We start from the raw sequence: 13,194 nt of genomic DNA, 5'->3' as shown, positions 1-13,194 counted from the left end.
CAAGTACTGGAAAGACTGTAAAACAACAGGATCTCTTATACACTGATGGTATGGTAGAAGGATAAAATGGGGCAATCACTCTAGAAATAAACTTTGGATTATCTTTTTAAGTTTAATATTTACTACTGATACTGTATGACCCAGCAATTCCATTCATAGTTCCATACCCAGGAGAATCTCTTGCACATGAACTATAAGAGTCATGTATAGGAATTTTTCTTGGATCAGTGTTAAAAATAGCAAACACCTGAAGACAGAATTTTTTATCACTCAAACCCAGAAATAAATTGAGCGTGATAACTAAGGGTATCAGTTTCAAATATTGAAGATGTCTTTATGTTTTAAAGACAACTCAGTTTTAGTATGTATATATGATCAGTTTGTTCAAGGTGTGTGTGTACAGAACAAATCCAAAATTAAGGCACAGAATTAAGGTACTATAATGAATTTTTATTTTTAAAGGTAGAATTTATTCATTCAACATGGCTTTTATGAGAGTAAAGATTGGAACTTATCTAAATGCTGGTTACATCATCTATACTATATTCATACACAAAATATCCTGCAGCTGTAAACATGAATGAAGTAGATCTAAATATACAGAAAGATCTCCAAGTTATGAAAGGAAGTTGAAAAAGGAAGAAGTAGAACAGTACATTCTCATGGATTAAAATAAATTCCAATATAGATATTTTAAAATTTATATTTATATTTGCAAAAATAATTTGAAAGCTAATAAACTGCTAATGGAACTTTCTTCTGAAAATAAGGACAGGGGATCTAAGGTGAAAGGAAGATTTACTTTTCACTGTAAATCCTTTGGTACCATCTGTATTTCTGACCACATACCTGCCTTTTCAATTTACATGGAGGGAAGGGAGAAAGAGGCTCTCAGACTTCGATGTTTCTGGCAAGCAACCTCTTCCATGGCTCACAGCAGATATGCCAAACCTTCACCACTCCCTTCAAACTCTATATCTCACCCCTGTTGCCTCCCTCCAGAACATCGCCAACCACAACATCACCAAGCCAAGGACCTTGTTTTCCACTTCAGAGAAAAGGGGAACTGCCTATATTTCCTAATTCATTCCCATAAATTTATCTCTGGCTACATCCATGGACATATCCTTCCCTCAGAAGAAACAGGCCACTTCAGGCAAATATGTATTCCAGATGCAATCTTTCACCTCTGCAGGGGAGCCTATTCTCTGTGTCATTCCTCTCTCCACTTCCACAAGCTTGCTCGTAACTGGTCCCTTCTCCCACCAGCTCTGTACATACACATGCTCAAAAGTCTCTCCTATATTAAAAAATATTTTATGTTCTCCTCTATGTAGCACCCTAAACTCATTCTTCCCCTTCACAGTTAAACCTCTCACAACAGTAGTCCTTAATCCCTGACAGTCTCTTCTTCATTTCCCATTCACTGCTTAACCTACCAGAATCTTGTTTCCGTCCCCACCACTAAAAAAACAAAAACAAAAACAAAAACCACTCTTGTTACTCTTGCTAAAACCACTAAAAGACTAAACCAATAGTCATTTTGTGAACCTTACTTTACTTGATCTCTCTGCAGTATCTGACACTGCTGACTTCTGCCACTCTTTTTTTTTTTAAATAAATTTTTATTTATTTATTTTTGGCTGTGTTGCTGCACGTGGGCTTTCTCTAGTTGCGGCAAGTGGGAGCTACTCTTCGTTGTGGTGCGAGCCTTCTCATTGTGGTGGCTTCTCTTGTTGCAGAGCATGGGCTCTAGGTGCACGGTCTTCAGTAGCTGTGGCTCGCAGGCTCTAGAACGCAGGCTCAGTAGTTGTGGCGCACAGGCTTAGTTGCTCTGCGGCATGTGGGATCCTCCCGGAGGGCTCAAGCCTGTGTCCCCTGCATTGGCAGGCAGATTCTTAACCACTGAGCCACCAGGGAAGTTCCTGACACTCTTCTTGAAACCCTCTAATCCCCTGGCTTCTGTGACACATCTCTCTTCTATCTCTACGATATGCATTGGAGATTCAAAGATGTATACGACAAAGTCCCTGACTTCAAGGAGCACAGATTCTAAAATGAGAGAAATATATGCAAACGATCACAACACAGTGAAACAGTACTATGACAGTTATAGGTACAAAGTGCTGCAGTAGCTGCATGATGCAGAAAGAGAGGGAGCATGCATTCTAAGAGGCAGCAACTAGAATGTATAAAGTCACACATATAAATCAGCATGGTATGTACAGGGAATTTAATTGATAATCGTTCAGCATACAAGTTCTGAAATCTGATTCTACTATTTACCAGCTCAATGACATAAAATAACAATCTCTATTTCAAAGGACTACGATGAAAATTAAATTAAATAGGGTCTTAGCATAGGGTCTGGCATATATTGAAAGGTCTCAATAAATGTTAACTTTTTCATGACAAAAACACTGAACAAACTAGGAATAAAAGGGAACTTCCTCAACCTGATAAAGGGCAGTTAGGAAAAACCCACAGGTAACATCATACTTAATGCTAAAAGACTGAATTCTTTCCCCCTAAGATCAGGAACAAGATGAGGATGACTGCTCTCACCACTTCTAATTAACACTGTGCTGAAGGTTTTAGTCAGGGCAATTAGGTAATAAAAAGACATAAAAGGCATCCAGATTGGAAAGGAAGAAATAAAACTATCACTATTTGCAGATGACAAGATATTAAATATAAAAAAATTCTAAGTAATAACTACTAGAACTAATAGTTGAACTAAGAGTTCAGCAAGGGTGCACGATTTAAAAATCAATTACATTTCTATACTCCAGCAATGAACAATCCAAAAACAAAAGTAAAGAAACTATGCCATTCACAATACTATGAAAAAGAGTAAAGGACTTAAGAATAAATTTGACAAAAAAAGCACAACACATACATTGAAAATTATAAAACATCATTGAAAGAAATTAAAGAACACCTAAATAAATGAAGAGACCTCCAACGTTCATGGATTGGAAGGCTTACTATTGTAAAGTTTCCAAACTGATTTACAGATTCATAATACAGATCAACACAGTCTCTATCAAAATCCCAGACGGATCTTTTTATGTAGAACTTGACAAGCTGATCCTAAAATTCATATGAAAATGCAAGGGGGGACTTCCCTGGTGGTCCAGTGGTTAAGAATCCATCTTGCAATGCACGGACTCCCATTCAATCCCTGGTCCGGGAACTAAGATCCCCCATGCCGTGGGGCAACTAAGCCTGCACGCCACAACTACAGAGCCCACGCGCTCTGGAGACTGTGCACCACAACTAGAGAGAAGCCCACATGTGCACTGCAATGAAGAGCCCGCGTGCCACAACTAAGACCTGACACAGCCATAAAATAAATAAATAAATATTTTAAAAAAGAAAAGAAAGAAAATGCAAGCACCAGAAGAGTCAAAACAACCTTGAATAAGAACAAACTTGGAGAATTCACACTTCGTGATTTCAAAACTTCCTACAAAACTACAGTAATCAGACAATGTGATACTAGCACAAGGAAAGATGTATAAATCAATGGAATCGAATTAAAAGTCCAGAAATAAATCCTTACCTTTATGGTCAACTGATATTCTTTAAGGGTGCCAAGATAATCCAATGGCCTAGGACAACTAGATATCTGAATGCAAAAGAATGAAGCTGAGCCTCTACTTCACTCCATACATAAAAATTAACTCAAAATGAATCACAGACCTAAATTTGAGAGCTAAAACAATAAAACTTACATTTAGAAGAAAATATGAATAAATCTCCATCACGTTGGATTAGGCAATGGTTTCTTAGATAAAACACCAAAATCATAAGCAACAAAAGAAACATAGATAAAATTAAAAACTTTTGTGCTTTAAAGAACAATATTGAGAAAGTGAAAAGACAACTCACAGAATGGGAGAAAATATTTGCAAATCATATAGTTCGTAAGTGACTTGTATCCAGAATATATAAAGAACTCTTACAATAAAAGGATAACCTAATTTTTAAATGGGCAAAGGATTTGAATAGACATTTCTCAAAGTAAGATATACAAATGGCCATTAAGCGCATGAAAAGGTATTCAACATCATTAGCCACTTAGGGAAATACAAATCAAAAGCACAATGAGGGCTTCCCTGGTGGCGCAGTGGTTGAGAGTCCACCTGCCGATGCAGGGGACACGGGTTTGTGCCCCAGTCCAGGAAGATCCCACATGCGGCGGAGCGGCTGGGCCCATGAGCCATGGCCGCTGAGCCTGCGCATCCGGAGCCTGTGCTCCGCAACGGGAGAGGCCACAACAGTGAGAGGCCCGCGTACGGCAAAAAAAAAAAGCACAATGAGACCACTTTACACCCATTAGAATGGCTGTAATTTAAAAAAAGAAAAAAAGGCAGAGGATAATAACAAATGTTGGTGACGATATGGAGAAACAAATCCTCATACATCACTGGTGGGAATGAAAAATGATAGATAGTCTCTTTGGAAAACTGTTTGGCAGCTCCTCAAAATGTTAAACATGGATTTACCAAATGACCCAGCAATTCCACTCTTAGGTATGTACCCAAGAGAAATGAAAACATGTACACACAAAAACTTATACACAAATGTTCTTAGCAAAATATTCATAATAACCCAAATGTAGAAACAACCTAAATGTCCACCAACTGATGAACAGATAAGCAAAATATGGTACATGCATATTGCAGAGTCCAGCTCCTGACCAAGAAATCGACGTGTGACTTTTCCAACCTGACCATAAATGACTACAAAGGCCCTGGCAGGCCTCACATAGGAAATCTGCCCTCCCCTGACCAGACTTGGCGCACAGTCAGTGCACTGCAGTCTCTGAAGAGAGTTGCAGTCAAGGACCCAGGAACCCCTGACTGACCATGCTCTTTAGCACAGCTGTATCCCTAGCCCAGGTACCTTCTTCCAGAAGTTTCTTTATATGTGGCCTGCAGCTGAGGCCTTTCTTCAGGTGCCTCTTCTGAGATCTTCTCATTAGGAAGGAAACATTAAAGACACTTTTTCTCTACTCTGACTCAGTACTTTTCCACTCCAAGTCCTTCCATCTCACCCTCCAACCAGCCCTGGGTCCATAAAACTGCAGGAACCTTTTGTTTGGGGCTCCCTCAGCAGTGAGACAACCCCCCCCACCCCCGTACTGATTCACCTGAGTGAGAGGGCCTGCACTTTCTCAGGTTTAGCCTCTTGCTTATACTATCTCAGTAAGTGAATAAAGACTAGAATGTTACTTTCATTTTGGAATGTTGTTTTTAATCAGCTACCTTGATACCTGGAAGCTCAGCGCTTACCCCTGCCCCCCAACCCACTTCTCTCTCACAAGCTCAGCTAAACTCCTGACACATAAAATATAATATTATTTAGCCATAAAAAGGAATGAAGTACTGGTTCATGATGAACCATGGATGAACCTTGAAAACTTTATGCTAAATGGAAGAAATAAGTCACAAAAGACCACATACTGTACAATTCCATTTATATGAAATGTCCAGAATAGGCAGCTCTATAGAGAGAAAGTAGATTAGTAGCTGCCAGGGACTGAGTAGAGAGAGGAATGGATAGTGACTGCTAATGAGTTCTGATGTCTCTTTGAAGTGATGAAAATATTCTAGAATTAGACTGTGGTGATAGTTGCATAATGCTGTAAATACAATAAATTACATCAAATTTAAATAAATGGATGAATTTCATGGTATGTAAATTATTTCTCAGTAAAGCTGTTTTCTTAAAATTTTAGTTCCTAACATTCCTAGAGCACTAGTGAGATGGAAAAATGGATATAAAGCAGATTATACTGCTCTGCAGGAGTCTAAAATATCGTTTGAACACTGTAAAGGTACTGAAGGATTCTGAGTCATGGACTAACATGATGACATTTATCTTTTAGAAAAAGCACCCTCGTAAGTGTGACAAGAATGGCTTAGAGAGCAGCTGGACTCAAGGTGGAAAGACCAGATGATGGACTTATAATGTTACATTTAAAAAATTAAAAGATGAAGAAGATTTGAGCCAAGACATATAAGAAAAGGGAAAGAGCTATGATACGATCTTTAGAGTGGAATGCTATCTATAGAAACCAAACACTAACATACTAAAGGATATACCCTTATTTTATAAGCACCCCCCCAAACAGAGGGAACTAGAGAAAATAATCAACTCCAAGAGAACAGAGTGGTAGAAAACTCTTAATAACTGAACTATTAAAATAGTTACCAGTTGTTGTAATCTATGACTTAACTAATTTGAAGGTTTGCCTTCAAGAATATCAGATTATAATGCCAATATCTTTCTCAAGTGCGTGCCAGGGAACAGCAGTGTGAACTTCAAACTTTGAGTATAAAAAACAAAGGAAAAATTCACTCAAAACTATTTTAATTGCTAGAACCAGCTTCATTTGTTTCAATCAAATGTCTTACAAAGTAAAAGTAAGCATGCTATATATGTAGCTTTATAATAAATAGTATTTGCCTCCTATTAAAACCCTCAGAGGAAAAGACATTAAATTTTTAATGCCTTAAATTTTTCAGAAACAATTATTTCTCATTATAAAATATATCTTAAAAGGCAAATGCATTTATAAAATATCTCACCTTAGGTTTTCAGACAAATCCACAAAGAAATCTCTATAGCATAACTTCCAGTTTAGGCAGATACCTGAATTGAAAAAAAGGAAAAAGACATGGTCAATATGACTAAATCTGAGTGGGGAACTTCATTTTTTCAAGAGAAGAACCCTAACTTGATCGTTTACCCCCTAAAATTTTGTGCTCAAGTTGTTCTTTAGAAGCTTGTAAAATGTCAAGGATCTTAATTCTGCTAGACTTTCTATTGTCTATAATTATTTAAACATTTTGACAAATCTTGAAATATAAAACTTATCAAAACATATATTATATTAACAAGGGTGAGGGGGATCAATTCAAGAAAAATAATTTTTGTTCACCTGCTCAAGTTTTCAAAACAGAAAGCATTTTCTAAAAGTCTGCACTCCCCATAATACCACCACCATGACCTCCTATCCTCACAAAAACGACAGAATTCAAAAATATGGAAATATAAAAGTAAACCAACAGCATGTGTTTATAAAACAAGAAAAGGGAAGATTAAATAAAACAAATGGCTAATAAGTTATGAAAATTTCACCTACATTGGCAAAGGAAATCAAATTGAGATATCATCTTTCATCCATAAAATTTGAGTTGTTTTTTAAATAAGATGTTAGTTATTAGTGCTGTTCCAGTCCTCCTCCTTCCTAGACTCACAGTAGAACTGCACTTCACTGCCCTGTTTCAACTTAGTTCTGGCTACATGACTTGCTTTAGCCACTAAAATGTACATAGACATGATATATTATTAGGCATAAGCTTTAGGAACCTGTACACAACTGGAAGACCTACCCACTGCTGCAGTGATTATGGAAAGAAGTAACCAGATGGAGCTCTGATCAGGATGGTTCACTAAATGACTCCAAAGAGAGAGAGAAGACCCCCTGCTGATATGTGTTAGACATGTAGCACGAGCAAAAAGTAAACATTGTTGTATTAAACCACTGAGATTTTGGGGATTGTTACTATACCATAATCTACAGCTATACTGATAGCTACAAATTATAATGTAATATAATAACATAATTATAGTAATATAATGATACAATATAATGGGCATCTTTGCACATACCCCTATTGTGGTAGTGTAAATAGGTAAAGTCTTTCTGGAAAGCAATTTTGCAATACACAAGAGCTTTAAAAAGTTCAAACCCTTTGACCTAGTAACTTCTCTCTCAGAACTCTGTTCTAAATAATAAAAAATCCAAAGATTTATATCATAGCACATCTATGACTGTAAAGAACTGGAAATAAACTAAAAGTTCATGGCCCAATTCAACATTCATGACACCATCAAGAAGCTTGTAATTCAAAAGAAAACATAGTTCAGGTACATACAAAAAAAGTAAAAAATAAATATCCCAAAAAGTGCAACAAACAAAATGTTATAGAAATTCCAAAGAGTAAAATGTCAAGGGAAATGTTTAGGTAAGGTTTTGGGAAAGACTTTGATAAGAAAAGGGGGCATTCCAGGAAGTAGAAATGGAATGAACAAAGGTACAAAAGGGCAATTTGTTACAGCAAGGATTCTCACCATCTTTTTGTTTCCCTAGATCTGGCTCTAGCCAAGTGATAGCACACAGAATGTCCTTAATTTCTAAAGTAACTGAGCTACCCACAATATGAAATAAGTAAAAAGAAAAACACAGATGTAATATGCTGGTTAAGGTAACCAGTATTCAAAAAGTAGACAGTCTACACCTTCTTAAGTTTTCCGATAGCCTCTGTGAACAACAACAAAAATACAACATACCTGCAAAACCAAATGTAAATTCTGTGCATTAAGACTGACTCTGTTATTTTCATAACATTAAGCATACCAAAAGAGCTGAAAGTTTTCACATTTTTATTATTTTAGCTTCCTTTCTACTGAGTAATTTTATTCTATGGATAGCAAACTTTGCTATTCAGCTCACTCCATACCTAGGGCCTAGTAGATGCTATCTAAACACTTGTTGAATTAATATTGGGATTTAATATATATTTCACAGAAAATACTCCTCATTTCTAATTATTCAGAGTAATGGGAAGTAGAAAGAAAATAAGTAACATTAATTGAAAATCTTGTAAAAAATGAAGCCATAAAAGAACTTAAACCATTATTTTCAAAACGCTCCTTGAAGCAAATAATCTGTTTACCAGTAACTCAAGCCTTTATTGTAGCCTTTGTTGTTATGCTACACACATACACCATCAAGACAGTCATTTTTACTAAATATAGCTTGAGAGAAAAAAATCACATAATTTGATACCCAGAAAAATGCCAGTAGTTCACCTTTGTATTCCACACAATTCCTAGCACATAGTGGGTGCTTTCAAATCATTCATTGAGTTGAACAGTCACAGAGAAAATGTTTATTCTGCTGTCCATATGAGTTCATTATATTTCAAAGGTATGAGTCATCAACTCTGACAATAAAAGCAAAACTTACACCCCTACAAATCCTTGACATATCTCAAGAGCTCTCAGAAATAAGAAGAGATATCCATAGACATGTTCCCTAAGTTACACAAATGTAAGAAGATAAAGCGTTTTCACTGTTGCAGATTTGCTATATTTAGATGGCTCTAAATTAAATTATTCAAGCATATACAAATACAACATTGAAGGGGTCCACATACTTGCTCCTGACAGTCTGGAAACAAAAGCTGCTATTCAGGTAAAAGATGATAGGCAACAGGAATCTGACAGGCCAGTAATTTACTTCCTTTTCCACACGTTTGAATTTGTAGGCCTCCATAGTTATTAAGCAAAATTAGTTTCATGATGTCAGCCAAAAAGCCTCATGGGCAACAGTTTTATGTCATTAAAAAAAAAAACTACCATCCTCAATCTGTTTGAATTTGTGTTTGCTCATTAGAAGCCTCTCAGTGAATCAGCAGAGAAGTTTTCTCATTGCACTCTTGCTCTATCAATCTTTAGTATAGCCCTGAACTGTAACAAATTCCTATTCTCCCTTCTTTCCCTACACCTAAAATAATTAGATACAGTTAAAGAAACTGAATATCAAACAGTCTTGCAGTTCTTTACCAAAAATGGAGCAATTTCAAAGATACAAATGTGGTCTTAATATATATTTATTCAGCTTAAAAAATCAAAGGTCAGAGAAAGGCATCTTCATCTTCCATCTCTCCTATTTGTTCATGTCTGAATCCACCATGCTCTTTCACACTCCTTTGCCTTTGCAAATGCTATTTTCCCCTCAGCTTGGTTAGAACCTCCTCCTCAAATCTGACTATGGCAAATTTCTAGTCACCATAGAAGTCTTTACTAGTTTTCCCCCAAAAGGCTCATGCAAACCTTCCCCTATGTACTGTCTATACACTTTCATTAAGTACTTCTCAAACTGGGTAGTAACTCTGACTCTACAGTCAGAGGACTGAACACCTCTTGGCAGAGCTAATATTCAGCTGGTACATACCAGTACAGCATTAAGAGTTGTGCTGAAATACTTCCGTAATATGGTCTGGCAAACAGTCACTGCCCCAAACTTCACCAGCTCTAAGGTACCTGCTGCTGATGGCCCAGTCTTCCCACCCCACCATCACCACCACCACCACGTCAACTCAACAACAAAAGCAGCAAAGCCTGATGCAGTATAAAGAATACAGGGGTCCTTCAAGACCCTGAATCCAGTGCTATGGCCATCTTGACTGGCTGGTGTCTGTGTTGTAGTGACTGACAAATACCCTGAAAATCATTCCTGCCTCTTTGTACCCAAAGCCTAGCATATGGTAGACCTTTAATGAACTGTTTTTTTATCAAAATAATGAATGAATTAATACCAGCTCTACTCAATGACCCAAGGCCAATGGATATGCTGTCAAAATTATGCAGACAGTGATCAGACTGGCAAGAAAAATCCAGGTCCTTAAGTACAACACAGGAAAAGTGGTCAAGTCTGCCTATGTTCTATGTTTGTCTTCAGCCTCTGATAAAATAAATGCTTAATTTGACAATGTGGGCAAAAATCTTCAGTGTGATACTTTATAGAGCATATGATTCAAGGTTTGTTTTTTTTTTAATATTATTAAGCAAAGTTTAAAAACAAAGTTCTTATAAAAACCATACTCTCTATAAAAATACCACAGTGATCACTGAACTCTAATCAGTGTCTTGAACATGAAGACAGGTATCACTAAGGAAGAACACAAGTAATTAATTCAAATGGAGAGGAAAAGGCAAGAATAAGAAGAGTCAGTTAATTATGAATCACATGTCTAATTACAGATTTTGCCAGGGGTTTCAGATACTTCTAATTAGTTTTACTTGGTATATTAATTATAAATAGAACACCATGAGAGAATTTTCTAATCACAGGAATTTACTGAGTATGTAAAATCAGATTTTAAGTTATCATCTTTCTAATTTAATAATTAAATGTTCAATAATGCATGACAGGACTTCCCTGGTGGCGCAGTGGTTAAGAATCCACCTGCCAATGCAGGGGACACGGGTTCGAGCCCTGGTCCGGGAAGATCCCACATGCCGTGGATCAACTAAGCCCGTGCGCCACAACCACTGAGCCTGCACTCTGGAGCCTGCAAGCCAAAACTATTGAGTCCGCCTGCCACAACTACTGAAGCCCACGTGCCTAGAGCCCGTGCTCCGCAACAAGAGAAACCACCACAGTGAGAGGCTGCGCACCACAACGAAGAGTAGCCCCCGCTTAACACAACTAGAGAAAGCCCGCGCACAGCAACAAAGACCCAATACAGCCAAAAATAAATAAATAAATTTATTTTTTTTTTAAAAATGCATGATAATTTTTTGAAGGTCATCAGTAAAATACACAGCACATTAAAGTCAAGCTACTCAGAACACTACTAAGGTAGTGACAGAAGCTTTAAAAAATCCATAAGGTAGAAGATGTATAGCTGAAAGAAGGATGAATACGGAGCTTTAATAAGAATTTTGAACTTATAAGTGGTGATATACTGATCATTCTAGGCCACTTTCTGGTAGGAAAATCATCTTTCAGTCATCCTATAGGGAGTTTCAGAGAGTTATAAAATTTAAGTATTATAAAAATCATGATGCAAGGAGGAATAATAGCAACATTTTCTACAAGAGAAGCTTAATTATCTAATTTCACATTGTCCCATTAATTATCAATCTTTAGTAAAACAAGGCTGATCAACATACATAGCTGCTAATGGAAAATTCTAGAAGGTAACAAAATCTCAAAAAGCATCATGTAGTATTTAGAACAAATCGAGGAAAACCAGCCTGAATTTTCTTTTTGGTAGTTATTAAATTAGAAACAAGAGAAAAGAAAACAATACTATAATGATTTTAATGTTAATAAATGCTTTTAAAGTCTCACTAATCCTAATTTGAAACAACCATGTAAATTATCTTGGCTATTAGCACAACCATATGAATTTAAACAGCAACTGTATACAATGAATAGGTTAAGTAATAGTAACAGCAGCTACCACTACTGAGTAACTATATACTATACCAGATAGAATGCAAGGTGCTTTACATAGTTCAAATATCAAAAAGATAAGAGAAAATCAATTATTAAGTAACAATTGTTTGTCCCTCAAAGACAGGCATTCCCCTACTATTACAAACAGCAAATGGATAGGTGTGTTTCTGGAAACCCTGGAACACCATGTTCACCAACCTAAGATTATCTACCTCCAATCACACGACCTTCTATGAGGGACTTATGCCTTAGGTAACTTTAGATTGAAGGATGTTTGCCAAGGGAAAAAAAGTTTTATTTAGACAATACAAATTAATAATACGATTTGTTTTATTAGGTCAGACTCAATTCCCCAGCACATCCCAAGCTTTCCTCTCCCCATTCACAGAGAATATTACAGAGATTCTAAGGAACTCAAAAAGACCAATAAATAAATTTTAAAATGGTAGTATGGATTTTTAAATTAAGGGAATAACATAATGAAAATCGTGTTTTAAGAAGATTAGGGTAAGCGGGGGATAAATTGGGAGATTGGGAATGACAATATACACACTACTACATATAAAATAGATAACTAATAAGGACCTACTGTATAGCACAAGGAACTCTACTCAATACTCTGTAATGGCCTATATGGGGAAAGAATTTAAGAAAGAGTGGATATATGTAGATATGTAACTTTGCTGTATACCTGAAACTAACACAACATTGTAAATCAACTATACTCCAACAACAATTTTTTAAAAAAGAAGATTAATAACATGACAAAACAATCTGGGACTGCAGCTGGGAGATAATGGAAGCAAGTAGACCAACTCAACATGAGATGATAACTGGTCCATTCGGAATAAGACAATGGCTGATGGAATAGTAAAGAAGAGCTGAACCTGACATTACCAACAACTTTCACCTTTCTATTACAAGTTCAGTTCATCCTGAGAATAAGGTAGATGCAAATTATTATTTTCTTAATTTGTCTGACAGAAGAAAGGGAACTTTAAGAGTTCACTTGTGAGGTCTTAAGGTCTTCATTTTCTACCCACGTTACAGAGCGCCTGAAATTCAACCACCAGAAAATCATCCTTCTCAATTACAACGTCCTACTGTCCTGGCATTTTCTGCCAAAATACCCTAGAAAGAATAAT

The 13,194-nt window shown here is 36.5% G+C and overlaps 1 long non-coding RNA gene across 1 annotated transcript in view; it reads right to left on the bottom strand.

The window, feature by feature from the left end:
- Positions 1 to 440: 440 nt before the first annotated feature.
- LOC132523486 (uncharacterized) overlaps positions 441 to 13,194 on the bottom strand; it is a 56,241-nt gene continuing 43,487 nt past the window's right edge. The window contains exons 2-3 of the long non-coding RNA XR_009541537.1: positions 6,600 to 6,663; positions 441 to 2,052 (exon numbers count right to left, since the gene is read on the bottom strand). This is a non-coding gene — a long non-coding RNA (uncharacterized LOC132523486). The remainder of the gene's footprint in view (positions 2,053 to 6,599; positions 6,664 to 13,194) is intronic.

Source organism: Lagenorhynchus albirostris, chromosome 1, assembly GCF_949774975.1.
Source record: "Lagenorhynchus albirostris chromosome 1, mLagAlb1.1, whole genome shotgun sequence".
Classification (NCBI taxonomy): Eukaryota; Metazoa; Chordata; class Mammalia; order Artiodactyla; family Delphinidae; genus Lagenorhynchus; species Lagenorhynchus albirostris.
This window is presented reverse-complemented; position numbering and strand designations above follow the sequence as displayed.